Genomic DNA, 20,924 nt, shown 5'->3' with positions numbered 1-20,924 from the left:
TAGCTAGCAAAAGCCCCTCTTCGGTGCTCCATTGATTTACAGTAAAAGTGCCCGCCCAAGAAGACCCATTGTCATTGGCCACAGATAAATCAACATCTAATGCCCGGTAACTTTGTCAACTTCATAGCTAGCTAGTTGTTTACCACACACTGTTACCACGTCTTGAAGCTAGGTAGCTTAGCTAGTTGAAACATGTCGACAAGCTTAGCTATCTCAGAGCAAATTATTTTCAAACATAGTGTTATGAAGGAAATGTAGAGATAAAATGTATTGGTGCTAATTAGCCACCTAAACTTTAAAATATGGTTATCCATTAAAATAAAGCAAGCTGGAAAAGAAGATTCTAGTCGAGTGGTTGGTGGTGGATCATAGAGCAGTGGCTATTGTTGATGTTTGATGGCAGACTGTAATACCGATGGAACCATATGTAGAAGAAGGATTAGTTATACATGTCTTTGATGGAACTGTAACTGTGCAATATATGAAGCGAGGGAATAGCGTTATAAATATTGCATATTGTTAATTAACCAGGCCCCTTTGTGTCACAATATTACAGACCGATTAATAGTTAGTTAACTCTATAAAAGTATGCTCGACTACCATGGTCTTTCGTGAAATAAGAGCTAAAGATATGGGACGTAGCCATAAACTGATCATAACCCAAATGTTATAACATTTGTGTGTGTGGCTCCAAAATAATTTTTGAGATGAATTATTAGTGCATTCAATGTGTAGCCAGTGTAGTGTACTGGTTTTAATGCATATGAGCTTTGTTGATTGAGTTTGCCGCACCAACATTTTCAGGTTAAATTCAGCACTGGACAGGAGGTAAAATGGTATGGAAAGAATAGCAGTAAACTAACATTTAAATTAACCTGGAAAGAATAGCAGTAAACTGACATTGAAATGAACCCCAACCCTTTAACTCTTTTAGATTTTTAATGAAAGCGTTATTTTCAGAATATAATTATTACTCTCTCTCTCTGCTTCTTCAAATGTGTTGCTGAAACAATCACTGACCTACTTCCTGTTCTCTCAGTGACAGTAAGGCAGAGAGTCAAAGTTTGACTGACACCACAACTCAGAGAAAAGCTCACTTCTGTCACAACCGATTGGGCACACCACGTCATTTCAACATGGGATAATTGGGTAATATTTGGTTGTGACATTGATCAATGAGATTACAACCAATATTAATCCACTCAAAAAGACAGCCAAAAGTGAGTTGAATTTCCAATGTGTTATCACTATGCTTTCAACTATCTAAAAGCACAACCAAATTTCTATCGATAAACAATGTCTGATTTTTGGATTAGCTGTCACCCAAATGTCTATCACTGCGCTTTCAACCATATAAATGCACAGCAAAGTTTAAATGGGAATACAGTGTCAGCTATTTTGTTTATTTACACAAAAGTGTAATATGTTATCACTGTGCTTCATCAAGCAGAACCAAATGACCTGGATTGCAGTTGAGATTACATTAAAGCACATGGTGCAAGTGACCAATGCCGTTCAAGATTCTGCACAGATTATTACAGCAATTGTGAAGATCTCCACAGACCTGCGACGACCTATGCATGCTCTCTTGAACATGCACGCTTTATATGATTACATAAGACATTTATAGTTACAGTAACCTCAAAATGTAGCCACGGATGCGGTACTCATTTGAAGGTTATTTTTTACATTAGTTTGTAAGATAACTTCAGGCTACACTTTCAGTGGTTGATGATCCAGCCAACCTACGGAGGAGGAGTAGGAGGATACGCCGAATATGCCTGATGAAGAGCTCCAGGCCTGTCTATCCGACTGACGCTTCTCCCTCCCTGTATCATCGACACGCCCTGCACTACTATTGCTTTTCTGAACAGCCTCAGCACCCTGTCAGCTGTGGAAGACCATCGTCAAGACCTGCCACTGCCAGTACCCTACATTTGTTTTGTTTAGTTTTTAAAGCGTATTTGAGATTCTCTTTGTAATGAAAAGTGCTACATAAAATACATAAATTATTATTGGGCCCACATCATGCCAATGTGGGCATGTTTGCTGGGTTGCTGCTGAAGAGTGGGTCAAATTGGCAGTAGAAGGATGCAGCAAGCTCAATGATAGCTACAAAAAGCGTTTGTCAGCAGTTATCTAGGCCAAAGGCTGTGCAAACATGTACTAGCTCCGGGGTGCCAATCATTTTGTCCATGGTATTTATGTTGAAAATCCAATAACAAGGTCTGGACACCAAAATATATTCTCAATTTTAACTTAATTGAGAAGAAATAGGGAATTATTGAATAAAAAATGGCAAGGGTGCCAATATATTTGGCTGCAACTGTATCTGTTACCAGAAAGGTACAAATCTTTACTCAGTAAACACTGACGATGATGAGTTTTTAGGGTCTTTAGAGTAACTTTCATCATAAGCCATTTTAGGCCAATTTATTTTTAGGTATTTTTAGATGCCACATTCAAAAGGTTGTTGAATTTTGATGACACAAGAAGCCAGGAGAATTTTAGAATGAGTTGAAAAGCAAGATAGAAAGCTGAATATGGCTGTTGCTTTTCAACACCTGCCTGTGTAACAAATGATGGGGACAGTAAAGGGAGAAGAAAAGAGGGGACACTGAAGAGAGGATAAAATAGGGCGACACTGAAGAGAGGATAAAAGAGAGGATAAAATAGGGCGACACAGAAGAAAATAGGGTGACACTGAAGAGAGGATGAAATAGGGGGACACTGAAGAGAGGATAAAATAGGGTGACACTGAAGGGAAGAGAGAAGAGCGTAACAATCTCAACAGTGGTGTGATATACAAGGACCAAAGTTGAGACAGACTGAAATGCTTCATGTCAAAAGTTGTATCTCCATTTTGTAGCACCAGGGTGAGGACACAGGCACAGACAGTTACCAGTGTTTTCTCTGTCTCTCTCTTTGTCTCTGTCTCCGTCAGAAATCGGGTGTTTCAATGTCAAACGTTTTGTTATATTTCAGTCTTCTGTGATTTATATAAAGTGATTTATTGGGATGCAAACTCAAAATGTAATACATTTCGACTCTACGTCTGACATGGTATAGGTGTCTTCTTTTTAAAGCCCATAACCATGTGTGTGAGGTGTTTACTTTGTTTCAAAGTAGATTTGTTTGACTACAAAGTAAAACTAGGATAGAAGCCCTGTAATTTCCCCAGTGATCAAAAGCTCCACTATACAAACGCACGCACGCACGCACGCACGCACGCACGCACGCACGCACGCACGCACGCACGCACGCACAAAGTTCTCTTGTAGCTTTACTTTTTCAAGTTTTTAAAATGAGTTGCTCTTTCCAGTGGATGACATCACACAGAGAGTTAAAGAGGAACATAAAGCCAGTCTGGATTTGGATATCTGAGTGAAAAGCCGCTACACACAACTCTACATCACACAGGGAGAGAGTAAAGGGGTTAATAACGAACATGAGGTTTGGCAGATTGAATTCATTGAGGAGATTTCCAGGAGAAAAACATCCTCAGACACTCCAATCAACTGCCATGACATCTTCAAACCCTTACCTGGACAGAAGAAAGAAACGGAGAGACCAATCAGAACCGTAATGATGAAGGGCAATCACTGGCATCGTAAAAAACAGTCTCTGTGCAGAGGTTTATCCATGACTGGGCAGAAGGAAAAGCCAATCAGGATGTGGATTTCATCTTTCCGAAAATATGAAATTGATTAAATAAAGGCAGTACAGTCTTCATGGGCTTATAAATTATTTCCACCCTGAACCCAAAAAAATGGCACACATAAATATGCCGACTGTAAAGTCATGCTCATCTTCGATGGTCTGGATGAAAGCAGACTTCAATTAGATTTCAGTCCGAACCTGATGCTGAGTGATCTAACTAAACATCCACACTAAACTGGAGACACTGAGGGTAGTACTTTTGAAGGGTTCTTCACATGACTGGTTGTTGGACAGTTTGTTAGGGTCTACTTGTCACTGTTTTTACTTGGAAGTCACAGGTCCAAAGATGCATACCTACAGGTATAACTGGATATTAATACTTGCAGACTAAGAACATTTATGTAGTGAATTATGCGCTTTATGTTCCTCGACATAGACTTTCTTGGTAGATAACGTGAAATGAACCAAATAGATTAACCTGGTTTAATGTAATTGTGTATTTGACTTTGTAGACTTAAAAAAAATTGATTACCAACATTTTTTAAAACGTGTTACTCATCACGTTACAATATATCATCCCATTTAGGCTGAACAAATGTTATCTGACAGAGAGATGTTGTGAAATGTTAGCCTCAGCTCTCAGCTTAATCTCTTCTCACCTGAGAAAGCTGGAACTGCAGGATTCAGGCTCCTCTCTGCTGGACTGGGATAAAAACTATGAACTAGAGAAACTGAGGTTAATACTTAGAAACATTTGTGTCAAAGCACATCATCAGTACAGTAGCCAGTAAGTTGGCTCAATATACACGTATAAAGGTAAATACTGTGTAAATACTATTATACATGTCATTACATTTCAGTCTCACATTGCTGTGAAGTTTAACCCTTGTGAGATAACTGCAGGATATTAGTGCTGCAATTTGACTGTACATTTGAGATGATTAAAAATATTTATTAACTAATTCAGTTGTTAAAGTGACTAATACAATTATCCAATTAATACTAAATGACAGTGCAAATTGTATCTGTCTTGTCTTAACCTGAAAACCTGATTTGATTAAATAAATCTTTAATTGATATATGTTTCTTACATTAGTACAGCAGGGGAACATTGTAGTGACGACTGCACTGCAATACAGGATCTTTGAATAAGAAACATTTGTTCAAACTCAGTTGACCACCAGATGGCAGATGTCCTGTTATAAAATCATGATGACCTCTGCAAGCTGTCATTCTGTGTGGAGTCACAGATGAAGGCCGTGCTTCTCTGCTTTGCAAATCTTTTTTTTTTTTTTTTTCTGACCAAGTAATGGGAAACACTCTTCTAACAAATTTATTACAGATTAATTGGATTTCTCTTGTTGGCCTGAGAACAGTAAGGTCTTGATATTAAGTAGAGCTCTTACTTTGTCACCCTTTTAGACTAGGCTTCACTTCATACAGCCTGTGTGTCACTCAGTCTCTGTCTGTTCCTCTGTCTCTCTCACAGTGTGGACCACGAGGAAGAGTTCTGGGTAAAACCACAGCTGCTGAAGAAGTGTATGTGTGCTAGTTATAAACAATCAATGTTGTTTATATCACAGGCATCTGCAGATGCTGGACCCAAACACAGCAAATCCCAACCTCTCTCTCTCTGAGGGGGAACAGAAAGGTTGAGTTGGCAAGATGAGAGCAGCCATATCCTGATTACCCAGAGAGGTTTGATTCCGAGGAAAATGTGCTGTGTAGAGAGGGTTTGATTGGATGCTGTTACTGTGAGGTAGAGTGGAATGGGATGGCTATAATAGCAGTGACATATGTAAAGACATCGGTAGAAAAGGATTGAATCATGCCTGTCACATTGGAGGATATGACAAGTTCTGGTGTCTGTTCTGCTGCCCTATGGATGATTACTCGACAATAATGAAAATATTATTATTATATGCTTCCTGCCTCATCAACCCTCAACCCCAGAGACACCTGCCTTCCTTCCGCCTCAGAGTAAGAGTGTTTCTGGACTGGCCAATTGGCACACTGTCTTTCTACAGGGTCTACTCTCACACAATGACCCATTCCACACCACATTATATACAAAACATTAGGATCACCTGGTCTTTACATGACATAGACCAGGGGTACTCAACTCAACTAGCCGGAGCCTGCTAGTTCTGTTCTACCTGGTAATTAATTTCACACATCTGGTGTCAGTGGTCTAAATCAGTCCCTGATCAGTGCGGAACACTGAAAAAAATGCAGTGGAACTGGCTTAGAGGTTCAGAGTTGAGTTTGAGGGACATAGACTGACCAGGTGAAAGCTATGAACCAGCACTGCCAACTCCCACGCATTGGCTGTGAAACACATGCATTTGACCCTCTTCTCACGCTCTTATGACACACCTGTCTCACGCAATGAAAACGACTGCATTTATTATTTTACTTCGTCTATTGCATAGTCAGCTCGTTAACTTTTCAACTGTGCCCCAAATCTTTTTGAAATCTGCGCCTGCAACTGAACATCACGAGCAGAACCTCTATGTCCTGTCTTGTTACGTCACTTTGAAGCATATGATTGGTCAAGTTATTGAAGGATCAAGGGGATTGGAGGCATGTTTTAAAGAAACGCCCAAGATTAGAGCGGAGCTGAATGGAGAGAGAGAGAACGTTCTCCGCTGAGTTTATAAAACTATAAAAAGAGCAGCACGGTAACGCTGTTTTATGTAAAATGTTGTCAACAAAAGTTAGGCTGCGGTTACTCCTGTCCATTAATATATTGTACAATGCAGCCTTTTGACAGCATGTACTGAATTCTATTTAATCTACACTTGCATTAGTCCCCTTGTTTTGGTGATTGGCATTTTGGGTCTGACAACGAAAAAGCAGCAGACATACCTACAGTATGTTTTAGCAGGGAAGTTTGGTCGGGTGACCTGTTTGTAAGTATGGAAATATTATTTTTTACAACAGATTGTGAACCCTAAAGTGTATGTTTGATTCTAGAGTGGGAAAATAAATAGACAAATTATTTGGTTAGGGTGTAGGGGCAGGTTAATGTAAACTTCTCTTCAGATTTGATCTATTTATTTTGTCTGATCAATGGAACAATTCTCATTCTTAACAATGGGCTAAAATAAATGGGCAATTACTATGCTTGTCAGCAAGAACACTACTGTTATTCCCTAGACTTATTTTATTATTCCACTTCCCAATGTTGCCAGTGTAATAACATATTTGAAATCTGATATTCCTACTTGTCTTTGTGGACAGTGGACAGTTTTGAATAAGCATTGGTGGAAAAAGTACCCAAATGTAATACTTGAGTAAAAGTAAAGATACCGTAACAGAAAATGACTCAAAAGTGAGTCATAGAGTAAAATACTACTTGAATAAAAGTCTAAAAGTTTTTGGTTTTAAATATACTTAAGTATCAAAAGTAAAAAATTTCAAATTCCTTATATTAAGCAAACCAGACGGCACCATTTTCTTAATTTACGGATAGCCAGGGTGTAACGGCAGTCTATTTCGTCCTCCTCATCGGACGAGGAGAGGCGAGAAGGATCGGAGGACCAATGTGCAGAGTGGTAAGTTTCCATGATATTTAATGTACACGAAAACAATACACGATATAAAACAACAAACGAACATACCGTAACAGTCCCGTGTGGCGAAACACTAACACAGGAACAAACACCCACAAACCAAACGTGAAACCCCGGCTGCCTAAGTATGATTCTCAATCAGGGACAACGATTGACAGCTGCCTCTGATTGAGAATCATACCAGGCCGAACAGAAAATCCCAACATAGAAAACACACATAGACAACCCACCCCAACTCACGCCCTGACCATACTAAATAAATACAAAACAAGGGAAATAAGGTCAGGAACGTGACACAGGGGCACACTCCAACATAATTTATAAATGAAGAATGTTTATAAAGGTATTCAGGATGATAAGGGATAAGTGCATGAATTGGGACCATTTTCCTGTCCTGAGTAATTTTGGCTGTCAGGGAAAATGTATGGAGTAAAAAGTACATTATTTTCTTTCAGAATGTCGTGAAGTAATAGTAAAAAATATAAAGGGTAAAGTACAGCTACAAACACATTTACTTATGTAGTACTTTAAAGTATTTTTACTAAAGTACTTTACACCACCGTGAATAGGTCCTACAAATAAGCATTGGATATGAAATGCTCCTGGAATCAAATATAATTTGACATTTTAGTATTGTGCACACGCTAGGCAGAGATGGCAGAGGGACTCACAGCTCATAAAGGCATCATATTTTGTCTATGTATGTCACGTTCGCTGGAATAAATATCGGACCAAGGCTCAGCGGATGTTGAGTTCCACATAATTTAATGATAAAGTGAAACTCAGCAAAAACAAATAAACAATAAACTAACAGTGACTACAGAGGTGCTACGTGCACTAACTCAAAACAATATCCCATAAAACACAGGTGGAAAAAATGCTACTTAAATATGATCCCCAATTAGAGACAACGATAACCAGCTGCCTCTAATTGGGAACCATATCAAGCACACCAACCTAGAAATATGAAAACTAGAATACCCACATAGAAATAATAAACTAGAATACAACATAGACATACATGTACTAAATCACCCCCTAGTCACGCCCTGACCTACTATACCATAGAGAAACAATGGTTCTCTATGGTCAGGGCGTGACAATGTAGAGTAAGATGATGGCAAGGATCTTTAACTAGTAGGCATAAACTACCTGAATATTGATATTCATTAGATTTTTCTTGAAGGTTGGGTTTTTGAGAAATACATTTTCATAAAAAGAAACATAGATCAAGGGAGGCTAATCCTCCTGGAGAGCAAGCAGGATTTTCTTCCAGCCCTATTTTAAAGAGATAGTTCATCCAAATAAAAAAAATGTTTGTGTCCTTATGTCACGCCCTGACCATAGAGAGCCCTCGGTTCTCTATGGTGTTTAGGTCAGAGCGTGACTGGGGTTATAGTTAAGTTATAGATTTCTAGGTTGGTGGTTTGTGTGGTTCCCAATTAGAGGCAGCTGGTAATCGTTGCCTCTAATTGGGGATCATATTTAGGTAGGCTTTTTCCCCACCTGCATTTGTGGGATATTGTTTGTGTTAGTGTGTTTGGTCACTATGGCCTCACGGTCTTTGTAAGTGTTGTTTTGTTAGTTTCACTTAAATAAATATGTGGAACTATACTCACGCTGCGCCTTGGTCTGCTCATTTACAAGATCGTGACACCTTAACTTGAAAGTAGTTTATGGACAAGGAGGCTATAATCGATGATCCTGTGCCGAGCCTCGCATACAACCTTCCACCTGAGAATAGGGATCAATCCCTGCTTCCAACCTTCCCACTGTTTCTAGCATTTGCCCATCAATTTCATCACCCCCAAAATCTCAAAGTAACAAAGCTGTCGAATTTTGAGTGTTCATTTACTGTTCAAAGCATCCTGAATAGACCTGACCTGTTTCTCCCCCATTTTTCCCCCACCCTGGTCATAGGCCTAAGCCATGTCAAAATACGTAGAATTGCAGGAATCGTGCTTCAAAACAGTAAAATTTTCCTGGGGGCAATGGGGGTTGTGCCAGGGGGCAATGATATTCACATAGCAAATCTCACTCCAAGCTTTCCTCAAAAGTTGGCATCCCTGTATGGTCCCTCATTGATGTCATTTGTTGAATCCACTTCAATCAGTGTAGCGAAGTTAAAGAATTATTTTATTTTGAGACAATTAAGACATGGATTGTGTATGTGTGCCATTCAGGGTATGGTAGTAGGTGCCAGGCACACCGGTTTGAGTGTGTCAAGAACTGCAATGGTGCTGGGTTTTTCACTCTCAACAGTTTACCGTGTGTATCAAGAATGGTCCCCCACCCAAAGGACATCCAGCCAACTTGACACAACTGTGAGAAACATTGGTTTCAAATCAAATCAAATTGTATTTGTCACATGCGCCCGAATACAACAAGTGTAAACCTTACAGTGAAATGCTTACTTACAAGCCTTTAAAACAATGCAGTTTTAAGAGAAGTAAAAAAAAGAAGTAAAAAAAATAAAAGAGCAACAATAAAATAACAATAACGAGGCTACAGTTGAAGTCGGAAGTTTACATACACCTTAGCCAAATGCGTTTAAACTCAGTTTTTCACAATTCCTGACATTTAATGAAAGTAAAAATTCCTTGTCTTAGGTCAGTTAGGAACACAACTTTATTTTAAGAATGTGAAATGTCAGAATAATAGTAGAGAGAATGATTTATTTCAGCTTTTATTTCTTTCATCACATTCCCAGTGGGTCAGAAGTTTACATACACTCAATTAGTATTTGGTAGCATTGCCTTTCAAATCAAATCAAATTTATTTATATAGCCCTTCATACATCAGCTGATATCTCAAAGTGCTGTACAGAAACCCAGCCTAAAACCCCAAACAGCAAGCAATGCAGGCGTAGAAGCACGGTGGCTAGGAAAAACTCCCCAGAAAGGCCAAAACCTAGGAAGAAACCTAGAGAGGAACCAGGCTATGAGGGGTGGCCAGTCCTCTTCTGGCTGTGCCGGGTGGAGATTATAACAGAACATGGCCAAGATGTTCAAATGTTCATAAATGACCAGCATGGTCAAATAATAATAATCACAGTAGTTGTCGAGAGTGCAGCAAGTCAGCACCTCAGGAGTAAATGTCAGTTGGCTTTTCATAGCCGATCATTGAGAGTATCGCTACCGCTCCTGCTGTCTCTAGAGAGTTGAAAACAGCAGGTCTGGGACAGGTAGCACGTCCGGTGAACAGGTCAGGGTTCCATAGCCGCAGGCAGAACAGTTGAAACTGGAGCAGCAGCACGGCCAGGTGGACTGGGGACAGCAAGGAGTCATCATGCCAGGTAGTCCTGACGCATGGTCCTAGGGCTCAGGTCCTCCGAGAGAGAGAAAGAAAGAGAGAAAGAGAGAATTAGAGAGAGCATACTTAAATTCACAAAGGACACCGGATAAGACAGGAGAAGTACTCCAGATATAACAGACTGACCCTAGCCCCCCGACACATAAACTACTGCAGCATAAATACTGGAGGTTGAGACAGGAGGGGTCAGGAGACACTGTGGCCCCATCTGATGATACCCCCGGACAGGGCCAAACAGGAAGGATATAACCCCACCCACTTTGCCAAAGCACAGCCCCCACACCACTAGAGGGATATCTTCAACCACCAACTTACCATCCTGAGACAAGGCCGAGTATAGCCCACAAATATCTCCGCCACGGCACAAACCAAGGGGGGGCGCCAACCCAGACAGTAAGATCACGTCAGTGACTCAACCCACTCAAGTGACTCACCCCTCCTAGGGACGGCATGAAAGAGCACCAGTAAGCCAGTGACTCAGCCCCTGTAATAGGGTTAGAGGAAGAGAATCCCAGTGGAGAGAGGGGAACCGGCCAGGCAGAGACAGCAAGGGCGGTTCGTTGCTCCAGAGCCTTTCCGTTCACCTTCACACTCTTGGGCCAGACTACACTCAATCATAGGACCTACAGAAGAGTTGAGTCTTCAATAAAGACTTAAAGGTTGAGACCGAGTCTGCGTCTCTCACATGGGTAGGCAGACCATTCCATAAAAATTGAGATCTATAGGAGAAAGCCCTGCCTCCAGCTGTTTGCTTAGAAATTCTAGGGACAATTAGGAGGCCTGCGTCTTGTGACCGTAGCGTACGTGTAGGTATGTACGGCAGGACCAAATCGGAAAGATAGGTAGGAGCAAGCCCATGTAACGCTTTGTAGGTTAGCAGTAAAACCTTGAAATCAGCCCTTGCCTTAACAGGAAGCCAGTGTAGGGAAGCTAGCACTGGAGTAATATGATCAAACTTTTTGGTTCTAGTCAGGATTCTAGCAGTCGTATTTAGCACTAACTGAAGTTTATTTAGTGCTTTATCCGGGTAGCCGGAAAGTAGGACATTGCAGTAGTCTAACCTAGAAGTAACAAAAGCATGGATACATTTTTCTGCATCAGTTTTGGACAGAAAATTTCTGATTTTTGCAATATTACGTAGATGGAAAAAAGCTGTCCTTGAAACATTCTTGATATGTTCGTCAAAAGAGAGATCAGGGTCCAGAGTAACGCCGAGGTCCTTCACAGTTTTATTTGAGACGACTTTACAACCATCAAGATTAATTGTCAGATTCAACAGAAGATCTCTTTGTTTCTTGGGACCTAGAACAAGCATCTCTGTTTTGTCCGAGTTTAAAAGTAGAACGTTTTCAGCCATCCACTTCCTTATGTCTGAAACACAGGCTTCTAGCGAGGGCAATTTTGGGGCTTCACCATGTTTCATTGAAATGTTCAGCTGTGTGTCATCCGCATAGCAGTGAAAGTTAACATTATGTTTTCGAATGACATCCCCAATAGGTAAAATATATAGTGAAAACAATAGTGGTCCTAAAACGGAACCTTGAGGAACACCGAAAATTACAATTGAATTGTCAGAGGACAAACCATTCACAGAGACAAACTGATATCTTTCCGACAGATAAGATCTAAACCAGGCCAGAACTTGTCCGTGTAGACCAATTTGGGTTTCCAGTCTCTCCAAAAGAATGTGGTGATCGATGGTGTCAAAGGCCTAAGTGTCTAAGGTCTAGTAGCACGAGGACAGATGCAGAGCCTCGGTCTGACGCCATTAAAAGGTAATTTACCACCTTCACAAGTGCAGTCTCAGTGCTATGATGGGGTCTAAAACCAGACTGAAGCATTTCGTATACATTGTTTGTCTTCGGGAAGGCAGTGAGTTGCTGCGCAACAGCTTTTTCAATTTTGTTTTGAGGCGAATGGAAGATTCGATTTAGGCTAGTTTTTTATATTTTCTGGGTCAAGGTTTGGCTTTTTCAAGAGAGGCTTTATTACTGCCACTTTTAGTGAGTTTGGTACACATCTGGTGGATAGAGAGCCGTTTATTATGTTCAACATAGGAGGGCCAAGCACATGAAGTCGCTCTTTCAGTAGTTTAGTTGGAATAGGGACCAGTATGCAGCTTGAAGGTTTAGAGGCCATGATTATTTTCATCATTGTGTCAAGAGATATAGTACTAAAACACTTGAGTGTCTCTCTTGATCCTAGGTCCTGGCAGAGTTGTGCAGACTCAGGACAGCTGAGCTTTGGAGGAATACGCAGATTTAAAGAGGAGTCCGTAATTTGCTTTCTTTTTATTTAATTTTTTTTAAACAGTATTTTTATTGGAATTTCACAATTTTCACCCATATTAAGAGATACAACAACAGAGACAAAGCAAAAAAAAATAAAAAAAAATATATAAAAAACAGCACTCGCCTACGCATACCTGCGCATACATATATATATACATATACATACACATACACACACATACACACACCATTTCTCTCCCCGCTTCTCTCACCCTATCCCCATCATTGCGTCTCTCAATACATACATTTTAAACAAACTTACAAACTAAGAAGTTAGGTTCCACACATGGAACATACAGTGTAATTCTGAATACATAGATCACCACCATTCTAAGAGAATCCTTGCAGCATAATAGCTGATACCTCAGGTTCTAGGTAATTTAGATAGGGTTCCCACACTTTGTAGAACTGATCTGTTTTAGAATGCAATGTACATGTCAGATATTCCAGAGGCACCCATTCAAAAAGTATCTTATGCCAATCTTTAATAGAAGGAACCTTATCACTAATCCACCGTAAAAGGATGTTTTTCCTTGCTGCAAAGGTAAGGATGTTGTAAAGCCTCCTCTTACTCACAGAAGTAACATGCCTACTAGGGAGACCCAACAGTAAAGAAACTGGGTCCAATTCTAGATCAACCCCTAGGATCTTTTCAATTTCTTGCAGAACACCAGACCAGTATCTTTGTATTTTGGTACATGACCATAAACAATGTGTTAGGGTGCCTGTATCAGTTTTGCATTTAAGACACTGAGGAGAAGAGGAAGAGGGGCTAAAGGCATGTCTGCGATTTGGGGATATATGCAATCTGTGTATTGTTCTTAATTGGATTGCTCTAGTACGATTACGTAATTTGCTTTCTAATGATCATGATCTTTTCCTCAAAGAAGTTCATGAATTTATTACTGCTGAAGTGAAAGCCATCCTCACTTGGGGAATGCTGCTTTTTAGTTAGCATTGCGACAGTATAATTTTTTTGGGGGGGGATTGTTCTTATTTTCCTCAATTAAGTTGGAAAAATAGGATGATCGAGCAGCAGTGAGAGCTCTTCGATACTGCATGGTACTGTCTTTCCAAGCTAGTCGGAAGACTTCCAGTTTGGTGTGGCGCCATTTCCGTTCCAATTTTCTGGAAGCTTGCTTCAGAGCTCGGGTATTTTCTGTATACCAGGGAGCTAGTTTCTTATGACAAATGTTTTTAGTTTTTAGGGGTGCAACTGCATCTAGGGTATTGCGCAAGTATTCTGCCCTTGAGTTGCGTTCCCATGCAAAACTAGACAGATAGCTAACAACTAAGTCTTCAATAAAACTCCCAAGGCGTGACTTTTCTTGAATGAATATATTGAAAACGTTTATGTTGTAAAACTGCAAAATACAGAAAAGAATATACTTTAGTATTCAATTCAGACCGACATACTGTAGCTGTACATTATACATTTGAAGTTGCATGAATACAAAGCACACGCTAAGGTACCATGCATCTGGCATGATGCCAAACCATATAGCTAATTGTTACTCATATGGTAATTGACTAACTCCTTTCATTACTCTAATAATGTACAACCATCTATGTAGAATAACAAAGCATATTACACTAGAATCGGTAACAAAACTACAGTATTGTATATTTTACAATTCGTTTGCATGACGCACGAGCAAAGTAATACAGCTAACGGCATACATGAAAGGCATTGCAATTTGTGTGAGTAAATGCAACCAACCAACATTGATATGTAAGCAACTCTATCAATAACAAGATTATCATCACTAGCTAAATGCTTGAATCGAACTTACAAACAAATATTTTACAAGGCTGAAGCGTGACAAGAAATAACTACACTGAAAGACCTGCACCGTAGCGTTGTTTTTAGCTGCTTCTATACGTGCAGAACGAATTCTCTACTTCCTGTTTGCGTACAGTCTAAGTACCAGAAAGCTCCACTAGGGGGCAAATAACACCATGGAACACAATGAAAATCCATTTTAACTATTGTAATAAAATAATCTGTTACCTTCTAACAGGATGGCAGCACACTCCCCGCCTGGTATAATGAAATTGTGCCACTATGAAATAAAACATATCAAGAAACAAATAATGTCCTTTCTATTTGTATCTTTTGTCTCTAGGATGCTTCAGAAAGAAGAACAACAATCTCTGAGATTGGTCTCAGAAACACCTTAGCAGCTCATTGCTTGACAATTTTTAGTTCTACTTTCCTAACCTTTTTGTCAGTACTGGGAAAGGTTTTGACCACAAGCCCGACTGGCCAGTCATTTCTGTGTGCCTGACTGTCTTTCAATAAGACAACGTCTCCCACTTTTACATTTGGCTTTTCTGCTGTCCATTTTCTGCGTCTCTGCAGCGTTGTCAGGTACTCCTGTCTCCACCTTTTCCAAAAGGTGTCAGCGAGACACTGGACTTGCTTCCACTGTTTTCCATGAAGGTCGTTCATGCTGAAGTATCCAGAAGGGGCTGAGGTAGCGCTGGTCTTTTGTGTCAGTAACATTGAGGGTGTGAGAATGGCAGGCATGTCAGGGTCGGTTGACACTGACACTAGGGGTCTCCCATTGATTATTGCCATAACTTCAGACATAAGAGTGCTCAAGACCTCATGTGTGAGACGAGTGGAGCCCGTCTGAAACAGCATAGCATCAAGGATATGTCTGGCAACCCCAATGAGTCTCTCCCAAGAACCACCCATATGAGACGAGTGTGGAGGATTAAATATCCAAGTACATCCCTTATCTGAGAGGTATTTAGTCAGTTCTGAGTCATTTGTGTCGATACCCAGTTCCCTGCAGGCACCTATAAAGTTTGTACCTCGATCAGAGCGTAGCACTTTTGCTGGACCACGGATAGAGAAAAAACGCCTCAGCGCATTGATGAAGCTTGATGTGGACATGGATTCGATGAGCTCGATATGGACTGCTCTAGTAGACATACATGTAAAGAGCACCGCCCAGTGCTTGGAGTCTGCACTACCACCTCTAGTGCGACGAGTTATGACATTCCATGGTCCAAACACATCAAGTCCAACGCTGGTGAATGGTGGTTCAGATGAGAGTCTGTCTGCAGGCAAGTCAGCCATCTTTTGGTCAACTAACCTTCCTCTAACCTTGCGGCAGGTGACACACTTGTGAATGATACCAGAGACCAGACGTTTGCTCCCAATAATCCAGAAGCCTGCTGCTCGAATAGCTCCATCTGAAAAATGACGGCCCTGGTGAGCCACTTGCTCATGATAATGTCTTACCAGCAGGGTGGCGACATGATGTGTCCGTGGGATGATGAGAGGATGTTTTTCGTCTTGTGACATGTCGGCGGAGGATAAGCGGCCTCCCACCCTCAGCAACCCATCCTCATCAATCACTGGGTTCAGTTTTTTGAGTGTACTTTGTTTAGGGAACTCTTTTCCTTTTTCAAGGCATTTGAATTCCTCTCTGAAGGCTTCATGTTGCACACAGTGAATGATCGCTGTTGTGGCTTGTGACAACTCACTTGTACCGCATAGTTTATTACAGTCATGCCAGCCTCTGCAGTTGGTGTTGTCCGCACCTTCATGGAAGGATCTGGCAACATGAATGAGTCGTGCTGTGGCTCGATTGAGAGCTTTCCAGCTTGAGAACCTCTCAAAGCGATGAGAGCCGAGTTGAGCTCCAGAAACCTTAGAGGCGAAGACAGTGACGTCTGGTCGAATCTCTGCGTCTGCGTGAGGCTCTACAAGGTCAAATTTTATGTTCTCAGGCTCACTTGAGTTTGTTTGGGTCAGGAAAGGTGGACCTGAGAACCAACTGGTGTACTTTAAGAGCGCAGCAAGTATAGGCCTGGTTGCATGGTCTGCTGGATTGCTGTCAGTGTTTACATAACACCACTGATCTGGATGGGTAGACTTCCTGATGCGAGTTACCCTATTGGCAACATACACATAGAATCTTTTGGTGACATTGTGGATGTAACCGAGAACTATCTTACTGTCTGTGTAGAACTTGGCCACATTTACATCAATGTCAATTTCGTCTCTGATCAGTTCATACATCTCAACAGCTAGCAAAGCCGCACACAGTTCTAGGCGTGGGATAGTGTGGGCCGGACGAGGGGCCAATTTTGATTTCCCCATGACAAATCCAACATGGCATTGACCTTCCGAGTCAATAACTCTCAGGTAGGCTACCGCTCCTATGGCTACTGTAGAGGCATCCGAGAAGATGTGTAGCTCTCTTCTTTGAGTGGTAGACAAGGAGACTGGGATGTAGGTCCGCTGAATATACATATGTTCCAACTCCATCAAAGATTCCTTCCACATGTCAATTTCTCTTCTTTTTCTGGGGGAAGATGGGCATCCCACTCACTCTGATCAGAAGAGAGTTCTCTGATTAAGGCTTTACCTTGCATTGTTATTGGAGCCACGAACCCAAGGGGGTCATAAAGACTATTCACTGTGGACAGGATGCCTCTCCACGTGAAAGGCTTCTCATTGTGGGACACCTGGAATGAGAAGCTGTCTGTTTCCAGGTTCCAGGAAAGTCCTAGACTCCGTTGAAAGGGGAGAGGATCCACTCCTAGGTCCAGATCTTTTAAGTCTTTTGCACGGTCCTCCATAGGGAAGGCTTCCATAACTGTTTTGCTATTGGATGCAATCTTGTGTAGTATCATGTGGGACTCCGCCAACATTGCTTGTGTTTTTCTTAGAATGTTGATAGCTTCTTCTGTAGTAGCTACTGATGTCAGCCCATCATCGACGTAGAAGTTCCTCACTACATATTGCTTGGGTTCTGATCCGTGTTCCTTCTCACCCTGTAGCGCTGCTCGTCTCATGCAGTAGATGGCTACGGCTGGTGAAGGGCTGTTCCCAAATACATGGACTTTCATCCTGTACTCAGTTATGTTTCTATCTGGATTGTTGTCTTCATACCAGAGAAACCTTAACTTTTACCGCCTCAGAAACCCGGATCCGGGATCACCCCCCACCCCCCCCACACTGATTAGCATCGCTAGCATAGCGTCACAATTAAATAGTAGCATCTAAATATCATTAAATCACAAGTCCAAGACACCAAATGAAAGATACAGATCTTGTGAATAAAGCCACCATTTCAGATTTTTAAAATGTTTTACAGGGAAGACAAAATATGTAAATCTATTAGCTAACCCCGTTAGCAAAAGACACCACTTTTCTAACTCCATCAGTTTCTTACTCCATCAGGTGCTATCACCAATTCGGCCAAATAAAGATATTGATAGCCACTAACCAAGAAAAAACCTCATCAGATGACAGTCTGATAACATATTTATTGTATAGCATAGGTTTTGTTAGAAAAATGTGCATATTTCAGGTATAAATCATAGTTTGCAATTGCAGCCACCATCACAAATCTCCCCAAAGCGACTAGAATTACTACAGAGAGCAACGTATATGACCAATTTACTCATCATAAAACATTTCTTAAAAATACACAGCTCACAGCAATGGAAAGACACAGATCTTGTGAATTCAGACAATATTTCAGATTTTCAAAGTGTCTTACAGCAAAAACACAATAAATCGTTATATTAGCATACCACATTTGCAAACGTTACCCGAGCATTGATTCAAGGCAAAATGGACTATAGCGTTATCATCACCAAAATACATTAATTTTTTCACTAACCTTCTCAGAATTCTTCCGATGACACTCCTGTAACATCATATTACACAATCCATATAGAGTTTGATCGAAAATGTGCATATTTAGCGGCACAAATCGTGCTTACACAATGGAAAAAGTGTCCAACTACTCAAGCAATCTGCCCGGCGCCATTTTGAAAATACAACTATTTTTATCGAAAACTATTCATAAACTTGACTAAAAAAATACAGGTTGGACATGAAATGAAAGATGCATTACTTATTAATGCAACCGCTGAGTTAGATTTTTAAAATTAACGTTACTAGACATACAGTGTGCGTTACAGCCAGACTAGTGCCGCAATAATGGCGTCACTAATCGCCATTATTGAGTTTACATTTTTCCACATAAAAACGGAATAACATCATAAATAGCTCTTACTTTTCGACGAGCTTCCATCAGAATCTTGGCCAAGTGGTCCTTTGTCCAAAAGAATCGTTGCTTGGTTGTAAAACGTTGCATTCAACTTCTGATATAGCAGCTAACAATAGCTAACAATAGCTATTTTGCCCCAACGTGTCCAAATCCTCAAGACGCAATACTGAGGAAATTCCGAAAAATAGCAATATACTCGCATAATCTGATATAACTCGGTTTAAAATAGCTTCGTTATGATGTTTCTAACACCTATATCGAATTAAATTACAGACGGATACATCTAACGTTGATAACTGAGCGTTTGAAAATGGCATCCTGAGGTCCCTCTCTGCGTAATGGTCAGCGTCGAAAAGAAGGCTACCCTCACTCCTTGGCCTTTTATAACCTCTGAGAGCTACGTAGCAAGCCCATTCCACTTCTCATTGGTTACTGACATCCAGGGGAAGGCGGGTGCAGTTCATGTCGTTCCATAGGATACACACAGACCTTTAAAACTGATCTGAGACCAGAGCTTCGCTCTCAGACCTTCGCAGTACCTGTCATGGATTTCGCTGTAGAAAGAGTTCTGGGTCACCCACAGACATAATTCCAACGGTTTATGAAACTAGAGAGTGTTTTCTATCCAATAGAATTAATAATATGCATATTGTACGAGCAAGAATTGAGTACGAGGCAGTTTAATTTGGCAACACCCAGAAAAAATAAATGCTAACTGCTCCCCCTATTGACAAAAGGTTAAGTAATCTCTGTGATCCTCACGTACACCAAAACAGTAAAACATTTGTTGCACATCTGCTGTTAGTGCAATGCAATCCTTGCGGAAGCGCATTAGGACACCCAAGAGTGTGTTGTTTAAGTCTGGACCACTGAGCAGAACATCGTTAAGTGACACGCCTTGACACTTAGCACTGGAGTCAAATACTACTCTTATTTGTTCAGGCTTTTGTGGATGGTAAACACCAAATATGGGTAGATACCAACATTCTTTGTCTCCCTCTAGTGGCGGTGAAGGTTCGGCTTGGTCGTTATCCAGCATCTTTTGCATGAAGTCAATAAAATGTCGCTTCATGTCAGGCTTTTTGTCTAAAGTCCTGCGAAGTGATGTGAGACGGTTTATGGCCTGCTCCCTGTTATTAGGAAGGCGACGTCGAGTGGGGCGAAAGGGTAGTGGAGCCACCCAGTTGTTTCCATCATCCTGGAAAACCTGTTTGTCCATAATGTCCAAAAAGGCTTTGTCCTCCACTGATGGTGCTGGTTTATCATCGTCTTGTGTTTTGTCGAACACGGAACATCCCAGGCTGTCTGTGTTCACAGTTGTGCTCGGATCTCTCGAGTGCACTGTAGAGGGAGAGATGTGTTTCTGAGCTACGCTGTTGTAGTTCTCTTTTACCTGGATGATGTCAGGGCAAGGGCTCAGATAGGATGTGCGACCATTTTGAAGTATGTTTGTCCTGAAAACGTTAACATTGGCTGGTCGGTGAGCTGTTCCCAGACAGACCTCACCCACGATGACCCACCCGAGGTCGAGTCGCTGTGCATAAGGAGTGTCGTGGGGCCCATTGATTTGCTCTCGTACCTTGTGTACCCTTAAGATGTCTCGTCCTAAGAGCAGGAGGATGGGAGCGTCTGGGTCCACAGCTGGAATTTTGTCCATAACTGGTTGCAGATGGGGATGATGATACGCAATGTCGGGGGAGGGAATCTCCGTCCTATCGTCTGGCATCATATCACACTCTATCAGAGTAGGGAGAGATAGCTGCATGTGTCCGTCTATAGACTCCACCATCAAGTTGACGGCTCTCCTGCCTGAAGTCTCTGTTACCCCAGAACAGGTCTTCATGGTGTATGGAGCAGAGTTGTCATTGATGTTGAAGAGATTGAAAAACTCTGTCTTGGCCAGAGATTTGTTAGTCTGTTCATCAAGCACTACATACATTTTGACAGCTTTCTCTCTTTTCCCAGCCGGATAAGCTTTAACTAGGCATATTTTTGAACATGATCTTGGATTAACTGCCTCACCACAGATCTCCGTACACTTTGAG

Source organism: Salvelinus namaycush, chromosome 17 (assembly GCF_016432855.1).
Source record: "Salvelinus namaycush isolate Seneca chromosome 17, SaNama_1.0, whole genome shotgun sequence".
NCBI classification, from domain to species: Eukaryota; Metazoa; Chordata; class Actinopteri; order Salmoniformes; family Salmonidae; genus Salvelinus; species Salvelinus namaycush.
This window is presented reverse-complemented; position numbering follows the sequence as displayed.